Here is a 22,974-nt window from a genome sequence, read left to right as displayed (position 1 = left end):
TTGACACAAGATTTCTGAAACATCTAACATCAGAGATGAGGGGGTAACTCTTGTCCCCACACTTGACTTAACTGGAATTTCCCCAGGAACAAGGGGAGGCAGGATCATTGCAGGTCCTTCAGATTTCAAGCATTACTAGCAGTGGAAGCTGTGTTCCATCCTTTGTCAACCTGCCCATACCCAGAGATAGCATATGCAGCAGCGCTTGTGACACAGCCTGAATCACAGGCACACAGGTGAGACAGGCTTCAGTCAGAGACATCAAGTCACTTAACCCAATGGAAATCATTTAATGAGAGGCAAGCAAAAGAACAGAAGTAACAGAAACCTACATTATTTCATAAACCCAAAATTCAGTTCTCCCAAAACATAATACCCCTAAATATTCCAATAAATCTAAAAGGCAAGATTCCTATATAGAATCCCATATCAGTAAGATAATACAAGTCTTTAAAAAGGACATAAAGGGCTCCCTTAAAGAAATGTAGGAGAGCACAGATAAGCAAGTAGTACCTCTTAAGGAAAAATGTTCTTTTTTTAAGAAGTACACAGAAAAACAGAATGAAACAGTCGAGTGAATAGGACAAAACCATCTATGGTTTAAAAACAAAAATATACTTATTAAAGAAAACAAAAAGCAGGCTCATTAAATAGATGTAAGACTTGGGAATAGAGCAGGAGTCACCGATGAAACCATTACTAACAGAGTATAGGAGAAAGAAGAGAAGCTCAGAAATAGAATATACCTTATAAGACACACACACAACAGCAAAAAAAAATACAAAAATCAAAAGCATGCTAAATCAAAATATTCAAGAAAACCAGGAAGAAAGAAATAGACAAAGTCTGATATTAATAGAAGAGAGTGAAGATTCAAACATCAATGGGCTAATAAATTTCAACAAAATTTCAGAAAAAATGTAACTAATCTAAATAATATGTTCACAAAAATACATGAAGATTACAGAATACCCACCATATTGGATCAGAAAAGAAATTGATCCCATCACATAATAATTATATCACAAAATATACAAAAAAATTTAAGACTATTAAATGAGTTAAGAGAAAAAGGACAATTAACCTATGAATTGAGGCATGTCAGAACCACACCAGACTTCTCACCACACTCTAAAAGACCTGTTCAAAAGTTATACGAATGTAAAGAGAAAAAAATTCAGGCCAGTGTCTTATAACTTGCATCGATGGAGGAACAATTAGCATAGATGGAGAAACCATGATATTACATGGCCAAACTAATTTAAACTATATTTCTCCAATAATCCAGTCCTATAGAAGATAGTGGAACTAAAACAAGAAGAATACTATTCTCTACAAAAAATCAGGTTTACAGTCTATTTACAAACAACTTGAAAGAAGAGGACCACACAAACATAATACTACCTCTAAAGAAAATAATATGAAGCAGAAATCATTATTCCTTCGTGTGTCTTACCATCATTATACTGAAGTCCTCTGTCACCCACTCAAACAAAAATCATAGTCTACAAATCTAGATAAGTTTACAAGACAGCATTTTGCTACATATAAAAATACAACGCTGTGAGAAAGACAGAAACTTCATAACAAAAAGCTAGAACTGTCAAGCAACTGTCACCAGAAACAAATTGAAATAGCCATTATAATATGCAATAAAATAGATGGTGAACCAAACATTATCAAAGGATGGGAGTGATAAAATATACTGATTAATGAATAAATCCACAAATATTTACTATTTACTGTTTCTCACACTTTATACCCAAAGTCAAGAGAAGCATCATTTGTATAAGAAACAGTATTTAAGATCAATGCACATATTGAACTTAATATAAGAATAGAAAAGATTTCATCTCATTACTCTCACAAGAAAGATCAATAAACAGAAACTAAACAAAGACAAAGTAAACCAAATAGACAATAGGAACCAAATAGACTAAAAGATATTTACAAAATATTTAAGAATAAAACAAAAGGTCCTGCCTCAAGCTCACTGCTCCCAAACCGCATGGGAGAGAGAGCTCACCACCTGGAGATGTGGGCACTCCTAAGACTGCAGAGCTGAAGAGACCACCAACACTGCCCACCCCTGCCCACATCCCTGGCCCAAGAGGAAACTGTATACAGCCTCTGGGTTCTCATGCATGAGGGCCCAGGAGCAGCAGGTCCGTTGCGCTGAGACACTGCCAGAACCTGAAGGGATAAATAGTTCTCTGAACCCAAATCCCATGGGAGGGAGAGCTAAACCTTCAGAGAGGCAGACACTCCTGGGAAACCAGAAGAGTCTACACTGTGCCCACATATCTGACTCAAGAAGAAAACACCAAACACCATCTGGGACTCTAGTGCACAGGGGCTCCCGGAAAGGGTGGTGCAGGTCCTCCTGGTTGTTACCCCCATGGAGAGCTCATAAGCAACACCCCAAGAGCAAACTTGAGCATCGGAACCATAAGTAAGACCAACTTTTCTGCTCCAAGCAACCTGCCTGGTGTACTCAGAGCACAGGCCCACAGGAACAGCTGAAGACCTGTAGATAGGAAAAACTACGCTCTGGAAAGCATAACACTCTGTTCCCGTAACTGGCTGAAAGAATACAGGAAAACAGGTCTACAGCACTCCTGACACACAGGCTTATAGGACAGTCTAGCCACTGTCAGAAATAGCAGAACAAAGTAACACTAGAGATAATCTGATGGCGAGGGGTAAAGTTAGGAACCCAAGCAACAGAAAACAAGACTACAGGGCATCATTGGAGCCCAATTCTCCCACCAAAGCAAACATGGAATATCCAAACACAAAATAAAAGCAAGATCTACTTTCAAAATCATATTTGATCATGATGCTGGACGACTTCAAGAAAGACATGAAGAACTCCCTTAGAGAAATGCAGGAAAACATAAATAAACAAGTAGAAGCCTACAGAGAGGAATCACAAAATTCCCTGAAAGAATTCCAGGAAAACACAATCAAACAGTTGACAGAATTAAAAATGGAAATAGAAGCAATCAAGGAAGAACACATGGAAGCAACCCTGGATATAGAAAACCAAAGGAAGAGACAAGGAGGAAAGGATACAAGCATCACCAACAGAATACAAGAGATAGAAGAGAGAATCTCAGGAGCAGAAGATTCCATAGAAATCATCGAATCAACTGTCAAAGATAATTTAAGCGGAAAAAGCTACTGGTCCAAAACATACAGGAAATCCAGGACTCAATGAGAAGATCAAACCTAAGGATAATAGGTATAGAAGAGGGTAAAGACTCCCAGCTCAAAGGACCAGTAAATATCTTCAACAAAATCATAGAAGAAAATTTTCTTTTTTTTTTTTTTTTTTTTTTTTTTTTTTTTTATTTATTTTTTTTATTAACTTGAGTATTTCTTATATACATTTCGAGTGTTATTCCCTTTCCCGGTTTCCGGGCAAAGATCCCCCTCCCCCCTCCCCTTCCTTATGGGTGTTCCCCTCCCAACCCTCCCCCCATTGCCGCCCTCCCCCCATAGACTAGTTCACTGTGGGTTCAGTCTTAGCAGGACCCAGGGCTTCCCCTTCCACTGGTGCTCTTACTAGGATATTCATTGCTACCTATGGGGTCAGAGTCCAGGGTCAGTCCATGTATAGTCTTTAGGTAGTGGCTTAGTCCCTGGAAGCTCTGGTTGCTTGGCATTGTTGTACTTTTGGGGTCTCGAGCCCCTTCAAGCTCTTCCAGTTCTTTCTCTGATTCCTTCAATAGGGGACCTATTCTCAGTTCAGTGGTTTGCTGCTGGCATTCGCCTCTATATTTGCTGTATTCTGGCTGTGTCTCTCAGGAGCGATCTACATCCGGCTCCTGTCGGTCTGCACTTCTTTGCTTCATCCATCTTGTCTAATTGGGTGGCTGTATATGTATGGGCCACATGTGGGGCAGGCTCTGAATGGGTGTTCCTTCAGTCTCTGTTTTAATCTTTGCCTCTCCCTTCCCTGCCAAGGGTATTCTTTTTCCTCATTTAAAGAAGGAGTGAAGCATTCACATTTTGATCATCCGTCTTGAGTTTCGTTTGTTCTAGGGATCTAGGGTAATTCAAGCATTTGGGCTAATAGCCACTTATCAATGAGTGCATACCATGTATGTCTTTCTGTGATTGGGTTAGCTCACTCAGGATGATATTTTCCAGTTCCAACCATTTGCCTACGAATTTCATAAACTCGTTGTTTTTGATAGCTGAGTAATATTCCATTGTGTAGATGTACCACATTTTCTGTATCCATTCCTCTGTTGAAGGGCATCTGGGTTCTTTCCAGCTTCTGGCTATTATAAATAAGGCTGCGATGAACATAGTGGAGCACGTGTCTCTTTTATATGTTGAGGCATCTTTTGGGTATATGCCCAAGAGAGGTATAGCTGGATCCTCAGGCAGTTCAATGTCCAATTTTCTGAGGAACCTCCAGACTGATTTCCAGAATGGTTTTACCAGTCTGCAATCCCACCAACAATGGAGGAGTGTTCCTCTTTCTCCACATCCTCGCCAGCATCTGCTGTCACCTGAGTTTTTGATCTTAGCCAATCGCACTGGTGTGAGGTGAAATCTCAGGGTTGTTTTGATTTGCATTTCCCTTATGACTAAAGATGTTGAACATTTCTTTAGGTGTTTCTCAGCCATTCGGCATTCCTCAGCTGTGAATTCTTTGTTTAGCTCTGAACCCCATTTTTTAATAGGGTTATTTGTTTCCCTGCGGTCTAACTTCTTGAGTTCTTTGTATATTTTGGAAATAAGGCCTCTATCTGTTGTAGGATTGGTAAAGATCTTTTCCCAATCTGTTGGTTGCCGTTTTGTCCTAACCACAGTGTCCTTTGCCTTACAGAAGCTTTGCAGTTTTATGAGATCCCATTTGTCGATTCTTGATCTTAGAGCATAAGCCATTCGTGTTTTCTTCAGGAAATTTTTTCCAGTGCCCATGTGTTCCAGATGCTTCCCTAGTTTTTCTTCTATTAGTTTGAGTGTGTCTGGTTTGATGTGGAGGTCCTTGATCCACTTGGACTTAAGCTTTGTACAGGGTGATAAGGATGGATCGATCTGCATTCTTCTACATGTTGCCCTCCAGTTGAACCAGCACCATTTGCTGAAAATGCTATCTTTTTTCCATTGGATGGTTTTGGCTCCTTTGTCAAAAATCAAGTGACCATAGGTGTGTGGGTTCATTTCTGGGTCTTCAATTCTATTCCATTGGTCTATCTGTCTGTCTCTGTACCAATACCATGCAGTTTTTATCACTATTGCTCTGTAATACTGCTTGAGTTCAGGGATAGTGATTCCCCCTGAAGTCCTTTTATTGTTGAGGATAGCTTTAGCTATCCTAGGTTTTTTGTTATTCCAGATGAATTTGCAAATTGTTCTGTCTAACTCTTTGAAGAATTGGATTGGTATTTTGATGGGGATTGCATTGAATCTGTAGATTGCTTTTGGTAAAATGGCCATTTTTACCATATTAATCCTGCCAATCCATGAGCATGGGAGATCTTTCCATCTTCTGAGGTCTTCTTCAATTTCTTTCCTCAGTGTCTTGAAGTTCTTATTGTACAGATCTTTTACTTGCTTGGTTAAAGTCACACCGAGGTACTTTATATTATTTGGGTCTATTATGAAGGGTGTCGTTTCCCTAATTTCTTTCTCGGCTTGTTTCTCTTTTGTATAGAGGAAGGCAACTGATTTATTTGAGTTAATTTTATACCCAGCCACTTTGCTGAAGTTGTTTATCAGCTTTAGTAGTTCTCTGGTGGAACTTTTGGGATCACTTAAATATACTATCATGTCATCTGCAAATAGTGATATTTTGACCTCTTCTTTTCCGATCTGTATCCCTTTGATCTCCTTTTGTTGTCTGATTGCTCTGGCTAGAACTTCAAGAACTATATTGAATAAGTAGGGAGAGAGTGGGCAGCCTTGTCTAGTCCCGGATTTTAGTGGGATTGCTTCAAGTTTCTCTCCATTTAGTTTAATGTTAGCAACTGGTTTGCTGTATATGGCTTTTACTATGTTTAGGTATGGGCCTTGAATTCCTATTCTTTCCAGGACTTTTATCATGAAGGGGTGTTGAATTTTGTCAAATGCTTTCTCAGCATCTAATGAAATGATCATGTGGTTCTGTTCTTTCAGTTTGTTTATATAATGGATCACGTTGATGGTTTTCCGTATATTAAACCATCCCTGCATGCCTGGGATGAAGCCTACTTGATCATGGTGGATGATTGTTTTGATGTGCTCTTGAATTCGGTTTGCCAGAATTTTATTGAGTATTTTTGCGTCGATATTCATAAGGGAAATTGGTCTGAAGTTCTCTTTCTTTGTTGTGTCTTTGTGTGGTTTAGGTATAAGAGTAATTGTGGCTTCATAGAAGGAATTCGGTAGGGCTCCATCTGTTTCAATTTTGTGGAATAGTTTGGATAATATTGGTATGAGGTCTTCTATGAAGGTTTGATAGAATTCTGCACTAAACCCGTCTGGACCTGGGCTCTTTTTGGTTGGGAGACCTTTAATGACTGCTTCTATTTCCTTAGGAGTTATGGGGTTGTTTAACTGGTTTATCTGTTCCTGATTTAACTTCGATACCTGGTATCTGTCTAGGAAATTGTCCATTTCCTGAAGATTTTCAAATTTTGTTGAATATAGGTTTTTATAGTAAGATCTGATGATTTTTTGAATTTCCTCCGAATCTGTAGTTATGTCTCCCTTTTCATTTCTGATTTTGTTAATTTGGACACACTCTCTGTGTCCTCTCGTTAGTCTGGCTAAGGGTTTATCTATCTTGTTGATTTTCTCAAAGAACCAACTTTTGGTTCTGTTGATTCTTTCTATGGTCCTTTTTGTTTCTACTTGGTTGATTTCAGCTCTGAGTTTGATTATTTCCTGCCTTCTACTCCTCCTGGGTGTATTTGCTTCTTTTTGTTCTAGAGCTTTTAGGTGTGCTGTCAAGCTGCTGACATATGCTCTTTCCTGTTTCTTTCTGCAGGCACTCAGCGCTATGAGTTTTCCTCTTAGCACAGCTTTCATTGTGTCCCATAAGTTTGAGTATGTTGTATCTTCATTTTCATTAAATTCTAAAAAGTTTTTAATTTCTTTCTTTATTTCTTCCTTGACCAGGTTATCATTGAGTAGAGCATTGTTCAATTGCCACGTATATGTGGGCATTCTTCCCTTATTGTTATTGAAGACCAGTTTTAGGCCGTGGTGGTCCGATAGCACGCATGGGATTATTTCTATCTTTCTGTACCTGTTGAGGCCCGTTTTTTGACCAATTATATGGTCAATTTTGGAGAAAGTACCATGAGGAGCTGAGAAGAAGGTATATCCTTTTGCTTTAGGATAGAATGTTCTATAAATATCCGTTAAGTCCATTTGGCTCATGACTTCTCTTAGTCTGTCTACATCACTGTTTAATTTCTGTTTCCATGATCTGTCCATTGATGAGAGTGGGGTGTTGAAATCTCCCACTATTATTGTGTGAGGTGCAATGTGTGTTTTGAGCTTTAGTAAGGTTTCTTTTACATATGTAGGTGCCCTTGTATTTGGGGCATAGATATTTAGGATTGAGAGTTCATCTTGGTTAATTTTTCCTTTGATGAATATGAAGTGTCCTTCCTTATCTTTTTTGATGACTTTTAGTTGGAAATTGATTTTATTTGATATTAGAATGGCTACTCCAGCTTGCTTCTTCTGACCATTTGCTTGGAAAGTTGTTTTCCAGCCTTTCACTCTGAGGTAGTGTCTGTCTTTGTCTCTGAGGTGTGTTTCCTGTAGGCAGCAGAATGCAGGGTCCTCGTTGCGTATCCAGTTTGTTAATCTATGTCTTTTTATTGGGGAGTTGAGGCCATTGATATTGAGAGATATTAAGGAATAGTGATTATTGCTTCCCGTTATATTCATAATTGATGTGAGGTTATGTTTGTGTGCTTTCATTCTCTTTGTTTTGTTGCCAAGACGATTAGTTTCTTGCTTCTTCTAGGGTATAGCTTGCCTCCTTATGTTGGGCTTTACCATTTATTATCCTTTGTAGTGCTGGATTTGTAGAAAGATATTGTGTAAATTTGGTTTTGTCATGGAATATCTTGGTTTCTCCATCAATGTTAATTGAGAGTTTTGCTGGATACAGTAATCTGGGCTGGCATTTGTGTTCTCTTAGGGTCTGTATAACATCAGTCCAGGATCTTCTGGCCTTCATAGTTTCTGGCGAGAAGTCTGGTGTGATTCTGATAGGTCTCCCTTTATATGTTACTTGACCTTTTTCCCTTACTGCTTTTAATATTCTTTCTTTATTTTGTGCGTTTGGTGTTTTGACGATTATGTGACGGGAGGTGTTTCTTTTCTGGTCCAATCTATTTGGAGTTCTGTAGGCTTCCTGTATGTCTATGGGTATCTCTTTTTTTAGGTTAGGGAAGTTTTCTTCTATGATTTTGTTGAAGATATTTACTGGTCCTTTGAGCTGGGAGTCTTCACTCTCTTCTATACCTATTATCCTTAGGTTTGATCTTCTCATTGAGTCCTGGATTTCCTGTATGTTTTGGACCAGTAGCTTTTTCTGCTTTACATTATCTTTGACAGTTGAGTCAATGATTTCTATGGAATCTTCTGCTCCTGAGATTCTCTCTTCCATCTCTTGTATTCTGTTGGTGAAGCTTGTATCTACAGCTCCTTGTCTCTTCTTTTGGTTTTCTATATCCAGGGTTGTTTCCATGTGTTCTTTCTTGATTGCTTCTATTTCCATTTTTAATTCCTTCAACTGTTTGATTGTGTTTTCCTGGAATTCTTTCAGGGATTTTTGCGATTCCTCTCTGTAGGCTTTTACTTGTTTATTAATGTTTTCCTGTGCTTCCCTAAGTGTGTTCAGGTCTTTCCTGAAGTCCTCCAGCATCATGATCAAATATGATTTTGAAACTAGATCTTGCTTTTCTGGTGTGTTTGGATATTCCATGTTTGTTTTGGTGGGAGAATTGGGCTCCGATGATGGCATGTAGTCTTGGTTTCTGTTGCTTGGGTTCCTGCGCTTGCCTCTCGCCATCAGATTATCTCTAGTGTTACTTTGTTCTGCTATTTCTGACAGTGGCTAGACTGTCCTATAAGCCTGTGTGTCAGGAGTGCTGTAGACCTGTTTTCCTCTCTTTCAGTCAGTTATGGGGACAGAGTGTTCTGCTTTCGGGCGTGTAGTTTTTCCTCTCTACAGGTCTTCAGCTGTTCCTGTGGGCCTGTGTCTTGAGTTCACCAGGCAGCTTTCTTGCAGCAGAAAATTTGGCCTTACCTGTGGTCCCGAGGCTCAGGTTTGCTCGTGGGGTGCTGTCCAGGGGCTCTCTGCAGCGGCAGCAACCAGGAAGACCTGTGCCGCCGTTTCCGGGAGCTTCAGTGCACCAGGGTTCCAGATGGTCTTTGGCTTTTTCCTCTGGCGTCCGAGATGTGTGTGTAGAGAGCAGTCTCTTCTGGTTTCCCAGGCTTGTCTGCCTCTCTGAAGGTTCAGCTCTCCCTCCCACGGGATTTGGGTGCAGAGAACTGTTTATCCGGTCTGTTTCCTTCTGGTTCTGGTGGTGTCTTAGGCACAGGGGTCCTGCCGCTCCTGGGCCCTCCCCGACGGGAGCCCAGAGGCCTTATACAGTTTCCTCTTGGGCCAGGGATGTGGGCAGGGGTGAGCAGTGTTGGTGGTCTCTTCCGCTCTGCAGCCTCAGGAGTGCCCACCTGACCAGGCGGTTGGGTCTCTCTCTCACCGGGTCTGGGAGCAGAGAGCTGCTGCGGGCCGGGATCCGCGGGTGTGGGACTTCCGGTAAACACAGAACGTGCCCGGTTCTAGAGAAATTCTGCTTCCGTGTGTCCCAAGCTCACCAGGCAGCTTTCTTGCAGCAGAAAATTTGGTCTTACCTGTGGTCCTGAGGCTCAAGTTCGCTCGTGGGGTGCTGCCCAGGGGCTCTCTGCAGGGGCAGCCGAAGAAAATTTTCGAGACGTAAAGAGATACCCATAGGCTTACACGAAGCCTACAGAACTCCAAATAGGTTGGACCAGAAAAGAAACACCTCCCATCACATATAGTCAAAACAGCAAATGCACAAAATAAAGAAAAAATATTAAAAGCAGTAAGGGAAAAAAGGTCAAGTAACATGTAAAGGAAGATCTATCAGAATCACACCAGACTTTTCGCCAGAGACTATGAAAGCCAGAAGAACATGGACAGATGTCATAAAGACCCTAAGAGAATACAAATGCCATCCCAGGTTAGTGTATCCAGCAATTCTCTCAATTAACATAGATGGAAAACGACGATATTCCATGACAAAACCAAATTTATACAATATCTTTCTACAAAACCAGTCCTACAAAGGATGAAAATTGTTAAACCCCAACATAAGGAAAAAAGATACACCCTAGCAAAAGCAAGAAACTAACCATGTTGGCAACAAAACAAAGAGAAGGAAAGCACACAAGCATAATCTCACATTCAAATATGAATATACCAGGAAGCAATAAATACTATTCCTAATATCTCTCAACATCAATGGTCCCAACTCCACAATAAAAAGACATAGATTAACGAACTGGATATACAATGAGGACCCTGCATTCTGCTGCCTACAAGAAACACACCTCAGAGACAAAGAGAGACACTACCTCAGAGTGAAAGGCTGGAAAACAGCTTTCCAAGCAAATGGTCAGAAGAAGCAAGCTGGAGTAGCCATTCTAATATCAACTAAAATCAATTTCCAACTAAAAGTCATCAAAAAATATAAGGAAGGACACTTCATATTCATCAAAGGAAAAATCCAGCAAGATGAACTCTCAATCCTAAATATCTATGCACCAAATACAAGGGCACCTACATAGGTAAAAGAAAACTTACTAAAGATCAAAAAACACATTGTACCTCACACAATAATAGTAGGAGATATGAGCACCGCATTCTCATCAATGGACAGATCATGGAAACAGAACTTAGAGACGTAGACAGACTAAGAGAAGTCATGAACAAAATGGACTTAACAGATATTTATAGAACATTCTATCCTAAAGCAAAAGGATATACATTCTTTTCAGCTCCTCATGGTACTTTCTCCGAAATTGACCACATAATTGGTCAAAAAACGGGCCTCAACAGGTACAGAAAGATAGAAATAATCCCATGTGTGCTATCAGACCACCACGGCCTAAAGCTAGTCTTCAATAACAATAAGTGAAGAACGCCCACATATACGTGGAAATTGAACAATGCTCTACTCAAAGATAACCTGGGCAAGGAAGAAATAACGAAAGAAATTAAAGACTTCTTAGAATTTAATGAAAATGAAGGTACAACATACCCAAACTTATGGGACACAATGAAAGCTGTGCTAAGAGGAAAACTCATAGCTCTGAGTGCCTGCAGAGAGAAACAGGAGAGCATACATCAGTAGCTTGACAGTACACCTAAAATCTCTAGAACCAAAAGAAGCAAATACACTCAGGAGGAGTAGAAGGCAGAAAATAATCAAACTCAGAGATTGATATCGGCCAAGTAGAAACAAAAAAGGACATTAGAAAGAATCAACAAAACCAAAAGTTGGTTCTTTGAGAAAATCAACAACATAGATAAACCCTTAGCCAGATTAACGAGACAACACCGAGAGTGTGTCCAAATTAACAAAGTCAGAAATGAAAAGGGAGACATAACTACAGATTCAGAGGAAATTCAAAAAAAATCATCAGATCTTACTATAAAAGCCTATATTCAACAAAACTTCAAAATCTGCAGGAAATGGAAAATTTCCTATACAGATACCAGGTAACGAAGTTAAATCAGGAACAGATAAACCAGTTAAAAAACCCCATAACTCCTAAGGAAATATCAGCAGTCATTAAAGGTCTCTTAACCTAAAAGAGCCCAGGTCCAGACATGTTCAGTGCAGAATTCTATCAGACCTTCATAGGAGACCTCATACCAATACTATCCAAATTATTCCACAAAATTGAAACACATGGAGCACTACTGAATTCCTTCTATGAAGCAGCAATTACTCGTATACCTAAACCACACAAAGACCCAACAAAGAAAGAGAACTTCAGACTAACTTCCCTTATGAATATCGATGCAAAAATACTCAATAAAATTCTCACAAACCGAATCCAAGAGCACATCAAAACAATCATCCACCATGATCAAGTAGGTTTCATCCCAGGCATGCAGGGATGGTTTAATATATGGAAAACCATTAACGTGATCCATTATATAAACAAACAGTAAGAATAAAACACACATGATCATTTCATTAGATGCTGAGAAAGCATTTGACAAAATTCAACACCCCTTCATGATAAAAGTCCTGGAAAGAATAGGAATTCAAGGCCCATACCTAAACATAACAAAAGCTATATACAGCAAACCAGTTGCTAACATTAAACTAAATGGAAAGAAACTTGAAGCAATCCCACTAAAATCAGGGACTAGGAAAGGCTGCCCACTCTCTCCCTACTTATTCAATATAGTTCTTGAAGTTCTAATCAGAGCAATCAGACAGCAAAAGGAGATCAAGGGGGTACAGATTCGAAAAGAAGAAGTCAAAATATCACGATTTGCAGATGATATGATAGTATATTTAAGTGATCCCAAAAGTTCTACCAGAGAATTACTAAAGCTGATAAACAACTTCAGCAAAGTGGCTGGGTATAAAATTAACTCAAATAAATCAGTAGCCTTCCTCTACACAAGAGAAAAAAGGCAAGAAAGAAATTAGGGAAATGACTCCCTTCATAATAGACCCAAATAATATAAAGTACCTCGGTGTGACTTTAACCAAGCAAGTAAAAGATCTGTACAATAAGAACTTCAAGACTCTGAAGAAAGAAATTGAAGAAGACCTCAGAAGATGGAAAGATCTCCCATGCTCATAGATTGGCAGGATTAGTATAGTAAAAGTGGCCAATTTACCAAAAGCGATCCACAGATTCAACGCAATTCCCATCAAAATACCAATCCAATTCTTCAAAGAGTTAGAACAATTTGCAAATTCATCTGTAATAACAAAAAAAAAACCCAGGATAGCTAAAACTATTCTCAAGAATAAAAGGACTTCAGGGGGAGTCACTATCCCTGAACTCAAGCAGTATTACAGAGAAATAGTTATAAAAACTGCATGGTATTGGTAATGACACAGACAGATAGACCAATGGAACAGAATTGAAGACCGAGAAATGAACCCACACACCTAAAGGCACTTGATTTTTGACAAAGGAGCCAAAACGATCCAATGGAAAAAAGATAGCATTTTCAGCAAATGGTGCTGGTTCAACTGGAGATCAACATGTAGAAGAATGCAAGTCGATCCATGCTTACCACCCTGTACAAATCTTAAGTCCAAGTGGATCAAGGACCTCCACATCAAACCAGATATACTCAAACTAATAGAATAAAAACTAGGGCAGCATCTCGAATACATGGGCACTGGAAAAAATTTCCTGAACAAAACACCAATGGCTTATGCTCTAAGATCAAGAATTGACAAATGGGATCTCATAAAACTGCAAAGCTTCTCTAAGGCAAAGGACACTATGGTTAGGACAAAACGGCAACCAACAGATTGGGAAAAGATCTTTACCAATCCTACAACAGATAGAGGCCTTATATCCAAAATATACAAAGAACTCAAGAAATTAGACCGCAGGGAGGCAAATAACCCTATTAAAAATGAACAAAGAATTCACAGCAGAAGAATGCCGAATGGCTGAGAAACACTTAAAGAAATGTTCAGCATCTTTAGTCATAAGGGAAATGCAAATCAAAACAACCCTGAGATTTCACCTCAAACCAGTCAGAATGGCTAAGATCAAAAACTCAGGTGACAGCAGATGCTGGCGAGGATGTGGAGAAAGAGGAACACTCCTCCATTGTTGGTGGGATTGCAAACTGGTAAAATCATTCTCGAAATCATTCAAGAGGTTCCTCAGAAAATTGGACATTGAACTACCTGAGGATCCAGCTATACCTCTCTTGGGCATATACCCAAAAGATGCCCCAACATATAAAAAAGACACGTGCTCCACTATGTTCATAGCAGCCTTATTTATAATAGCCAGAGGCTGGAAATAACCCAGATGCCTTGCAACAGAGAAATGGATAAAGAAAATGTGGTAAATCTACCCAGTGGAATATTATTCTGCAATCAAAAACAATGCCTTAATGAAATTCACATGCAAATGGTTGGAACTGGAAATATCATCCTGAGCAAGGTAACCCAATCACAGAAATACACACATGGTATGCACTCATTGATAAGTGGCTATTAGCCCAAATGCTTGAATTACTCCAGATGCATAGAACACACAAACTCAAGACTGATGATCAAAATGTGAATTCTTCACTTCTTCTTTAAAAGGGGAGCAAGAATAGCCTTGTCAGGGAATAGAGAGGCAAAGATTAAAACAGAGACAGAAGGAACACCCATTCAGAGCCTGCCCCATATGTGGCCCATACATATACAGCCACCCAATTAGACAAGATGGATGAAGCAAAGAAGTACAGACCGACTGGAGCCGGATGTAGATCTCTCCTGAGAGAGACAGCCAGAATACAGCAAATACAGAGGTGAATACCAGCAGCAAACCACTAAACTGAGAATAGGCCCCTGTTGAAGAAATCAGAGAAAGAACTGGAAGAGCTTGAAGGGGCTCGAGACCCCAAAAGTACAACAATGCCAAGCAACAGAGCTTCCAGGGACTAAGCCACTACCTAAAGACTATACATGGACTTACCCTGCACTCTGACCTCATAGGTAGCTTTGAATATCCTACTAAGATCACCAGTGGAAGGGAAAGCCTTTGGTCCTACTAAGACTGAACCCCAAGTGAACGTGATTTTTGGGGGGAGGGCGGAAGTGGGGGGAGGATAGGGAGGGGAACACCCATAAAGAAGGGGAGTGGAAGGGGTTAGGGGGATGTTGGCCCAGAAACGGGGAAAGGGAATAACCCTGGAAATGTATATAAGAAATACTTAAGTTAATAAAAAAAAAGAATAAAACAAAAGGATATAAGTTCTTGATATCAACACATGGTACTCTTTCTAAAACTGAACATAAAATCAGATAAACATACAAAAAAACCCACTAGAGCAATAAAACAACTTTGAATTAATTCTATGTATTCTATTGGACACCCAAGTACTAAGGGTGTTCCTCATCAACAAAAATAAATAAACAAACTAACAAACACTCAAACAAAACGTCCACAAACACATGAAAACTGAACAACTATGTGTTCAGTGATGTGGGACGCAAAGCAAAGCTGAAAGGAAATCTCATAGCTCTGAATGTTACCAAAACGAAAATGTAGAGAACATTCAATAGCAGCTTGGCAGAACACCTAAGAACTCTGTAACAAAAGGAGGAAATACACCAAGAAGAGAAAATTGTCTGAAATGACCAAACTCATAGTTGGAATAAACCAAGAAGAAACAAAGAGAACTAGACTAAGAATCAACAAAATCAGGAGCTGATTATTTGAGAAAAAAACAACAAACAAACAAACAAACAAAAAAACCAAGATAGTTAAACCCAGAGTCAGGACCTGAATCAGGAAAATTAGGAATTTATACAGAGAAATGTAAATGAAGATGTTTTAAAATATCATTATATCCTAATTTTAAAAAGTTATATCAAAAAACTGGAAAATATAGATGAAATTAATGATTTTCCAGTCAGTTGCTAGGAACCAAATTTAAATCAGGGTCAACTAAACCAACTCAACTGTCATAAACCCACTGAAGAAATATAATCAGAAACAAAAGAAATTTAAGCACAAAAGATCTTTAAAAAACTGGTTGTTTTAGTTCATAATACATTCAAAGACAGTGTACTAACAAATGATTCCACAAAATAGAAAAAAAAAGAACAGTATCTTATTATTCAGTTATCCACTGATAACTAATCCACACACACAAAAAAAAGAAAAGATTAAATGTTCTCCATCCACTCAGAGATGAATGCCAATCAAGAGATCTCACACACCTGAGAGCAGAGATAAGACCACAGCTTCAGCTTTAAGCTACCCACCTGGAGTACTAAGAAAGCCAGGAGCAGTCTGGGACAAGATCTTTTCATTTTTCACCTGTAGCCTAAGATCATGCAAAATTTCAGCTTCCCTGACCCATATCCAGTGAAAGAGACAGGTGAACTCTCAGAAGAGCCAACAATCCTGAAATCTTAGTGGAGATCACCATTTCTCTTCACATTCCTGATCCAAGAGGATTCCCCACTGGAGACCTCTAGATATAGGGAGCAAAAATTCTGGGGTAGGATTTTTGTCATCGACTCCTACTCCTGAAGCTGACCCTATGACAAAACTCTCAGTACCCATATCCTGATGGATTTAAGCCAGCCTCTAGGAATGCTGACACACATGCTCATCGGAGGTTAAAGCCAGTGTCAGAGACAGCAAGAACAGATAACACCAAAGAGGAACAGATGAAAAGACACATGCTCATGGAACTTAGCAACAGAAACCAAGGTTATTGGCATCATAACAGGCCAGTTTTCCAACCAAAGAATATACTGCATAGAGCAACAAATCATAAAATCAAGATTTGGATTTAAAATCACATTTCATGATGATGATAGAGGACTTTAAGTAGTACATTTATAACTCCCTTAAAGAAATACATAACAACACACCTAAACAAGTAGAAGTCGTCAAAAGACAAACACAAAATAGTCTTTAAGAATTCCAGGAAAATACAATAAAGCAGGTAAAAGAATGGAGCAAAACCATCCAGGATCTAAAAAATGAAAATAAAATCATTAAAGAAATAATTAACTTTAACAATGCTAGAGAAAGAAATCCTAGGGAAGAGATCATAAGTCATAGATGCAAGCATCATAAACAAAATACAAGAAACTGAAGATGGACTTACAAGATCAAGGCATGTCATTGAAAACAGTAACACAACTGTCAAACAAATTATATAACAAAGCAAATAAAGCTCGTAACGCAAAGCATCCTGGAAATCCAGGACACATGAGCTCCTACTATAAAAGCCTTTACTCAACAAACTGAAAACTGTAGATGAAATGGACAATTCTCTATAAAGGTCTCATATACCAAAGTTAGTCATGATCAGAAAATCCACCAAAACTGTCCCAGAACTCCTAAAAATGAGAAGCTTATTAAAAATCTCCAAACAAGAAAAATGGCCCAGGACCAGATGAGTTTAGCTGAGAATTCTATCATACCTTCCTACCAATACTCTCCAAATTATGCCATGGAATAGAAATACAAAAAAAAAAAAGTACCTAAGTCCTTCAATGAAGCCACAATTATCTTATACTTAAACTACAGAAAGACCCAACAAAGAAGAACTTCACACTAATTTCACTTATGAATATCAACACAAAAATAGTCAATAAAATTCTCAAAAATGTAATGTAAGAACCCTGAGATTCCAACTCTTACCATGCAGAATGGCTAAGATCAAAAACGAAGGTTACAACATATTTTAATGAGGATGTTGAGAAAGAGGATAAATCCTCCATTTTTGGTGGGATTGAAAGGTGGTAGAACCACTCCAGAAATCATTTTGAAGGTTCATCAGAAAATTGGACATAGTACTGCCTGAAAACCAAGCTATAGCACTTCTATACATATACCCAAATGTTGATGAAACATTTTGCACAGATATATGCTGCAGTATGTTCATAGCAGTCTTATTTATAATAGCTGGAATCTGGAAAAATAACAAACAGATGTCCGACAAAAGAGGATTGAATACCAAAAATGTTGTACATCAACACTCAGCTATTAAGAAGAAAGAAATCATCAAACTCATAGGTAAACGTGTGGAACTATAAAATAACATATATGTTGTGCAATGTAAACCAATCCAGAAAGCAGAACAAACAAACACACCATATGGAATTCACTCACCAATAACTTAATATTAGCCAAAAATCTCAGATTACTCAAGACACAATCTACACATCACATCCTTCAAGAAGAAGGATGAATAAAATTTGAATGCTTCAGTCCTTCTGAGACGTAGGCAAACAATGTTTATAAGAGGAGATATGAAGACAAAGATGTGAGTGGAGACAGAATGAATGTTGATTCAGAGACCGCCCCCTAGGGAATCCAGCTCATTTAGATACAGCCACTAAGCATGAAGAATAGTGCTGTTTCCAATAAGAACATGCAGATAGAAATCTGATTTTACTCCTGGTAGTCTCACCAGATCATGACAAATACAAAGGCAAATCACAGCCAACCACTAAATAGAGAATGGAGTTCTCCTGGAAGAGTTAGGAAAGGAAAGAATGAGCTGAAGGTGGTTAAAGCCACATAAGAGCAACAATGCCAAAGAACGAGAGCTTTCTTTGAGTAAACCATAGTCCAAAGAGTACACATGTACAGCCCGATGACTCCAGCAATATATGTAGAAGAGAATGGCCTTGTAGGTCACCAATGAGAAGAGAAGTCCTTGATGCTGTAAGGCTGGACCACTGCGTCGAAAATGTCAGGGCAGGAAGGCGGAATGGCGATAAATAGGGGAAAAGGGATAAAACTAAAAGTAAATAGATAGATAGATTGATAGGTAGATGATAGATAGATAGATATCTGATAAAAAAAGAAAAAAATGTCAGATTAATTCTATTATGAATATTTATGCAAAGATACTTTCTACAATTTTCACAGAATGTACAAAAACCTCAAACTGATCATTCACCATGATTGTTTAGACTTTACTCCAGGTATACAGGGTTTGTTTAATATATTAAAATTCATCAAGCGAGTCTGCCACATAAACACTTCAAAAGGGAAAAAACACACAGCCTTCTAATTAGATATTGAGAAAAGCATTTGAAAAATTCAATAGTTCTTCTGGTTAAATGTTTTGGAACAATTAGTAAGTGAAAGCCCATACCTAAACATAATAAAAGCAATATACAACAATTAGCCAAGATCAAACTAAATGGAGATACATTTGAAGCAATCCTACTAATATCAAGGACTACACAAGGACGCTCACTCAATTTATCTCTACTCAAAATAGCCCTTGACATTATAGCCATAACAGTCACAAAACAAAATTGTGTCAAATGGATAAATATTTAAAAGGAATAGGACAATATATCACTATTTGAAGATGATGTGAGGGTACACAATGGAGACCCTAAAAAGTCTGCCGCAATATGCATATACATGAAAAGAATATCAGGAAAATGTCTGAAGAAAGTTAACTCGAATAAGTCAGTTGCCTTCCCCTACCATAATTATACATGGACTGAGAAAGAAATTATGAAAACACCATCTTTCACAATAGTCAAAAATAATATATATAGGAATGACTTGTACCAAGGATGTGAAAGTTCTGGCCATCAAGAATGAATAGATTAACCAAGTTAGTCAAAGATCTGAATGACAAGAACTTGAAATTTCAGAAGAAAAAATTGAAGACGACCTCAGAATATGAAAAAATCTCCCATTCTTATGGATCAACAGGATTTACTTTTTGAAAAACAGCTCATATAGTAACAGCAACACCCTGATTATATTCTTAATTCTTCAAAGAGATTGAAGGGAACAATTGTCAAATTGAACTCAAATAACCAAAATCCAGAATAGCATGAACTATCTCAACACTAAGACATCATCTGGAGGAATTCGGGACAACAAACAATAGTGATTTAAAAAGTAAGATATTTGAATCACAAGAGACAGGTAGAACTATGAAGTAGAATTGTAAACATAGGATTAAAACTACATCAAATATTGTTGGGAACGGCTAAACATCTTTGCATCATCTAGCGTTGACATCTAGTGGTCGTTTGTGGTATACAACCATTAAAGCCGTGTCCTTGGCGTTCCTCTAGCACCTACAAGGACAGGGTGATATTCATGCTAATAAGCTATTTCATATTCCACCAATCCGCAGTGGACAAATTACAGCCATTGTCTGTCTTGTATATAAGACGAGTGCCTTTGTTCCCTGGAGTCCCTGTATCAAGAATAAGGTGTTCCTGCAATAAAGGCTGTTGAGAAGAACCCAACTGTGTTGCGTCTTCCTTGCTGGTTGAGGTGGGCGCTTCAACTGGTGGCCATGTATGGGGACTTGAGAAAATTCTCTTTTCTTGTGTGGGTTCAGAACTTACCAGCCTCAGGACTGCGACGTCGGTAAGTTCCCAGGAGGGGCAATTAGCTTCTGAATAAGGAACCATAAAGCTCCCAGGGAATAGGGACTATAAAATTTCCATAATGGAACAATAAAGTTCTCTGCAGTAAGAGGTTTAGAGGCAAAAGAATTTGTGGAACATGGCAATGTTGTCTTTCCCATTTGATCCTCTGTGGGTTGGACTAGCACTTTTTTCTTGTACCCTTTTTATGTTGTGGCATTGCTACTGTTTGAATGCCATTGTCCAGGGCATGAATGTATTTGCTGGGAAGAGCCCACTAATTATGAGCTACAAGATCATATGTAAATAAACACGCCAGCTCTCCCTGCTCATAAATCAATCGTAAATAAGCTCATAAAGCATGGGAAACTCACACTCCCATTCCTGGCAGCTCTTCAGGAGCTCCTTGGTCGGCATAAGCTTAAAATCGAAAAGAAAATCCTGTTGAGTTTTCTTGATGACTGTAACTGATGTGCTTTGTGGTTTATAGTGTCAGAGTCACTCACTTTAAGAGCATGGGACACGTTAGGAAAAGATCTAGATAGGGAAACAACGGATGGCAAGCTTAAACTAGGGACAAAGCCACTTTGGCGTATGGTTCCTGCCTGTTTAGAAGATAAATGATGTGAAGAGGCTGTTACGACAGGTCAGAAAATCCTGACAGAGCAACAAGAGAGTATGTCAGAAGGAGAGAAAGTTTTGAAAGAAGGAAAGAAAAGAAAGGGAGGAAAAGAAGTGACAGAAAAGGTCAAGGAGAGGATAGACAAAGGCAGGAGTAATAATCAGGACCTAGAGACAAAGAAATTATATCCCTCACTAAAGGGACTGACATTGGGAATGTCTACTGACTCAGCACTTAGTGATAATGACTTAGTTGACCTTGAGGAAGAAGCCGCTCAGTATGAGAAAGAGATTTATCATCCTGACTGGCCACATGCCTATGCTATGCAGAAACAAGTCAAAGAATTAGATAAGAAAGCAATTAAACCAATGGCACCCCCTGCACCTCTGTATAACGTTCAGTATAAAAGGATGGTGAAGCCTGCAGGAGGTTCTTTTTGCCCAGAAGTATGGAAAGAGTTAGGATTGAGTTTTCCAGTTTTTCTGGATGTAAACGGCCAGCGACATCATGAACCTGTTGACTTTAAAACAATAAAGCAATTAGCAGAGTCAGCCAAAACCTATAGAGTCAATGAAGCTTCTGTCAGATTCTGTCTCACCCCTGGAGACTGGGGAAGTTTAGCCAGAGCTTGTCTCTCTCCAGGTAAATATTTGGATTGGAAGTCTTTCCTTTATGAATATGCTAACACTCAAGCTGCCATTAATTTGGCTTCAGGAGCAGACCCTCAGAGACATTGGGATGCTGACATGCTATTGGGAATAGGCAGATTTGCTCTGTACCAGACTGGTTATCCAGATCAGGTCTATAGCCAGATTAATGAAATAGCCATTAAAACATGGAAAGCATTGTATAATAGAGGCGCAATCTCCGGGAACCTTATCAAGGTTCTGCAAGGACCCACAGAGCGATTTTCAGACTTTGTAGCCCACATGGTGGAGTCTGCTACCAAGATCTTCGGAAACCCTGATACAGCTATGCCTCTTATTAAGCAGCTAGTGTATGAACAATGTACAAAAGATTGTAGGGTTGCTATCACACCATATAAGCATAAAGGTTTAGAAATTTGGATGAAGGTCTGCAGGGAGATAGGAGGGCCATTGACTAATGTTGGCCTAGCTGCAGCAATGATACAACTAAAAAAGAAGGCTACTACAGAGACTTGCTTCAGATGTGGACGTAAAGGGCACTATAGAACTCAGTGCCCTGACAGAAGTGGAGAACAGAGTAATAGCAAACCTCCACAACCTAGATTGTGCCTCCGCTGTAAGAAAGGGAACCACTGTGCAAATGAATGTCAATCTATAAAAGACTTGAATGGTCGCCCTCTAGCGACAGGATATGGTAGTGCATGGCCAAAAACCGGACAACGGGGCCCATGTTCCCAGGGCCCTCAAATATATGGGGCTCTACAGAAAAACAGGCAGTGACAAGACAGAGGCCTTGGCCTTCTCTTCACCACCCAAAGGACTGAGGAGAGCCACTAAAGGCTCTGCAGGACTGGACCTCCACTCCACCACCAGACTCATACTGACCCCCCAAATGGGAGTACAGCCTATAGACACAGATTTTAGAGGACCTCTCCCTAAAGATACAGTTGGGCTGTTGTTGGGACGGTCCTCCTCTGCCCTGAAAGATTTACAAATTGTACCAGGAGTAATTGACCCTGATTATTTAGACACAGTAAAAGTCCTGGTAACCTCTCCCCAGGGAATTACTGGACAAAATTGCCCATCTACTGCTTCTACCTAGCTTACATAGGTGTTTTCCTGCTGAAAATAGAATCAGAGGAGACAGGGTCTTTGGATTTACAGGCTCCAGATGTGCCTTTATATCATTAGAACTGAGTGATCGTCCAGTGTTAACATTGACTGTGGAGGGACGTTCTTTCCTTGTTTTTTTAAACACTGGAGCAGATCGTAGTATCATCTCTGTACATGACTGGCCTCCCAGGTGGCCTATGCAAACATCGTCTCAGGACATATGTGGTCTAGGGTACGAAATGGCTCCTTTAATAAGCTCTAAAGAATTGACATGGAAGGATGCAGAAGGAAGGTCAGGAAAGATTATTCCATATATTATAGACATTCCTGTGACACTGTGGGGTAGAAATGTCTTAATAAATCTAGACATGAGACTGACTAATGAGTACTCCCCACAGGCCAAGGATATGATGATAAGAATGGGCTACATGCCCAGAAAAGGTCTAGGAAAAAA

This window comes from Rattus norvegicus, chromosome Y (assembly GCF_036323735.1).
Source record: "Rattus norvegicus strain BN/NHsdMcwi chromosome Y, GRCr8, whole genome shotgun sequence".
Classification (NCBI taxonomy): domain Eukaryota; kingdom Metazoa; phylum Chordata; class Mammalia; order Rodentia; family Muridae; genus Rattus; species Rattus norvegicus.
Note: the sequence above shows the minus strand (reverse complement) of the source record.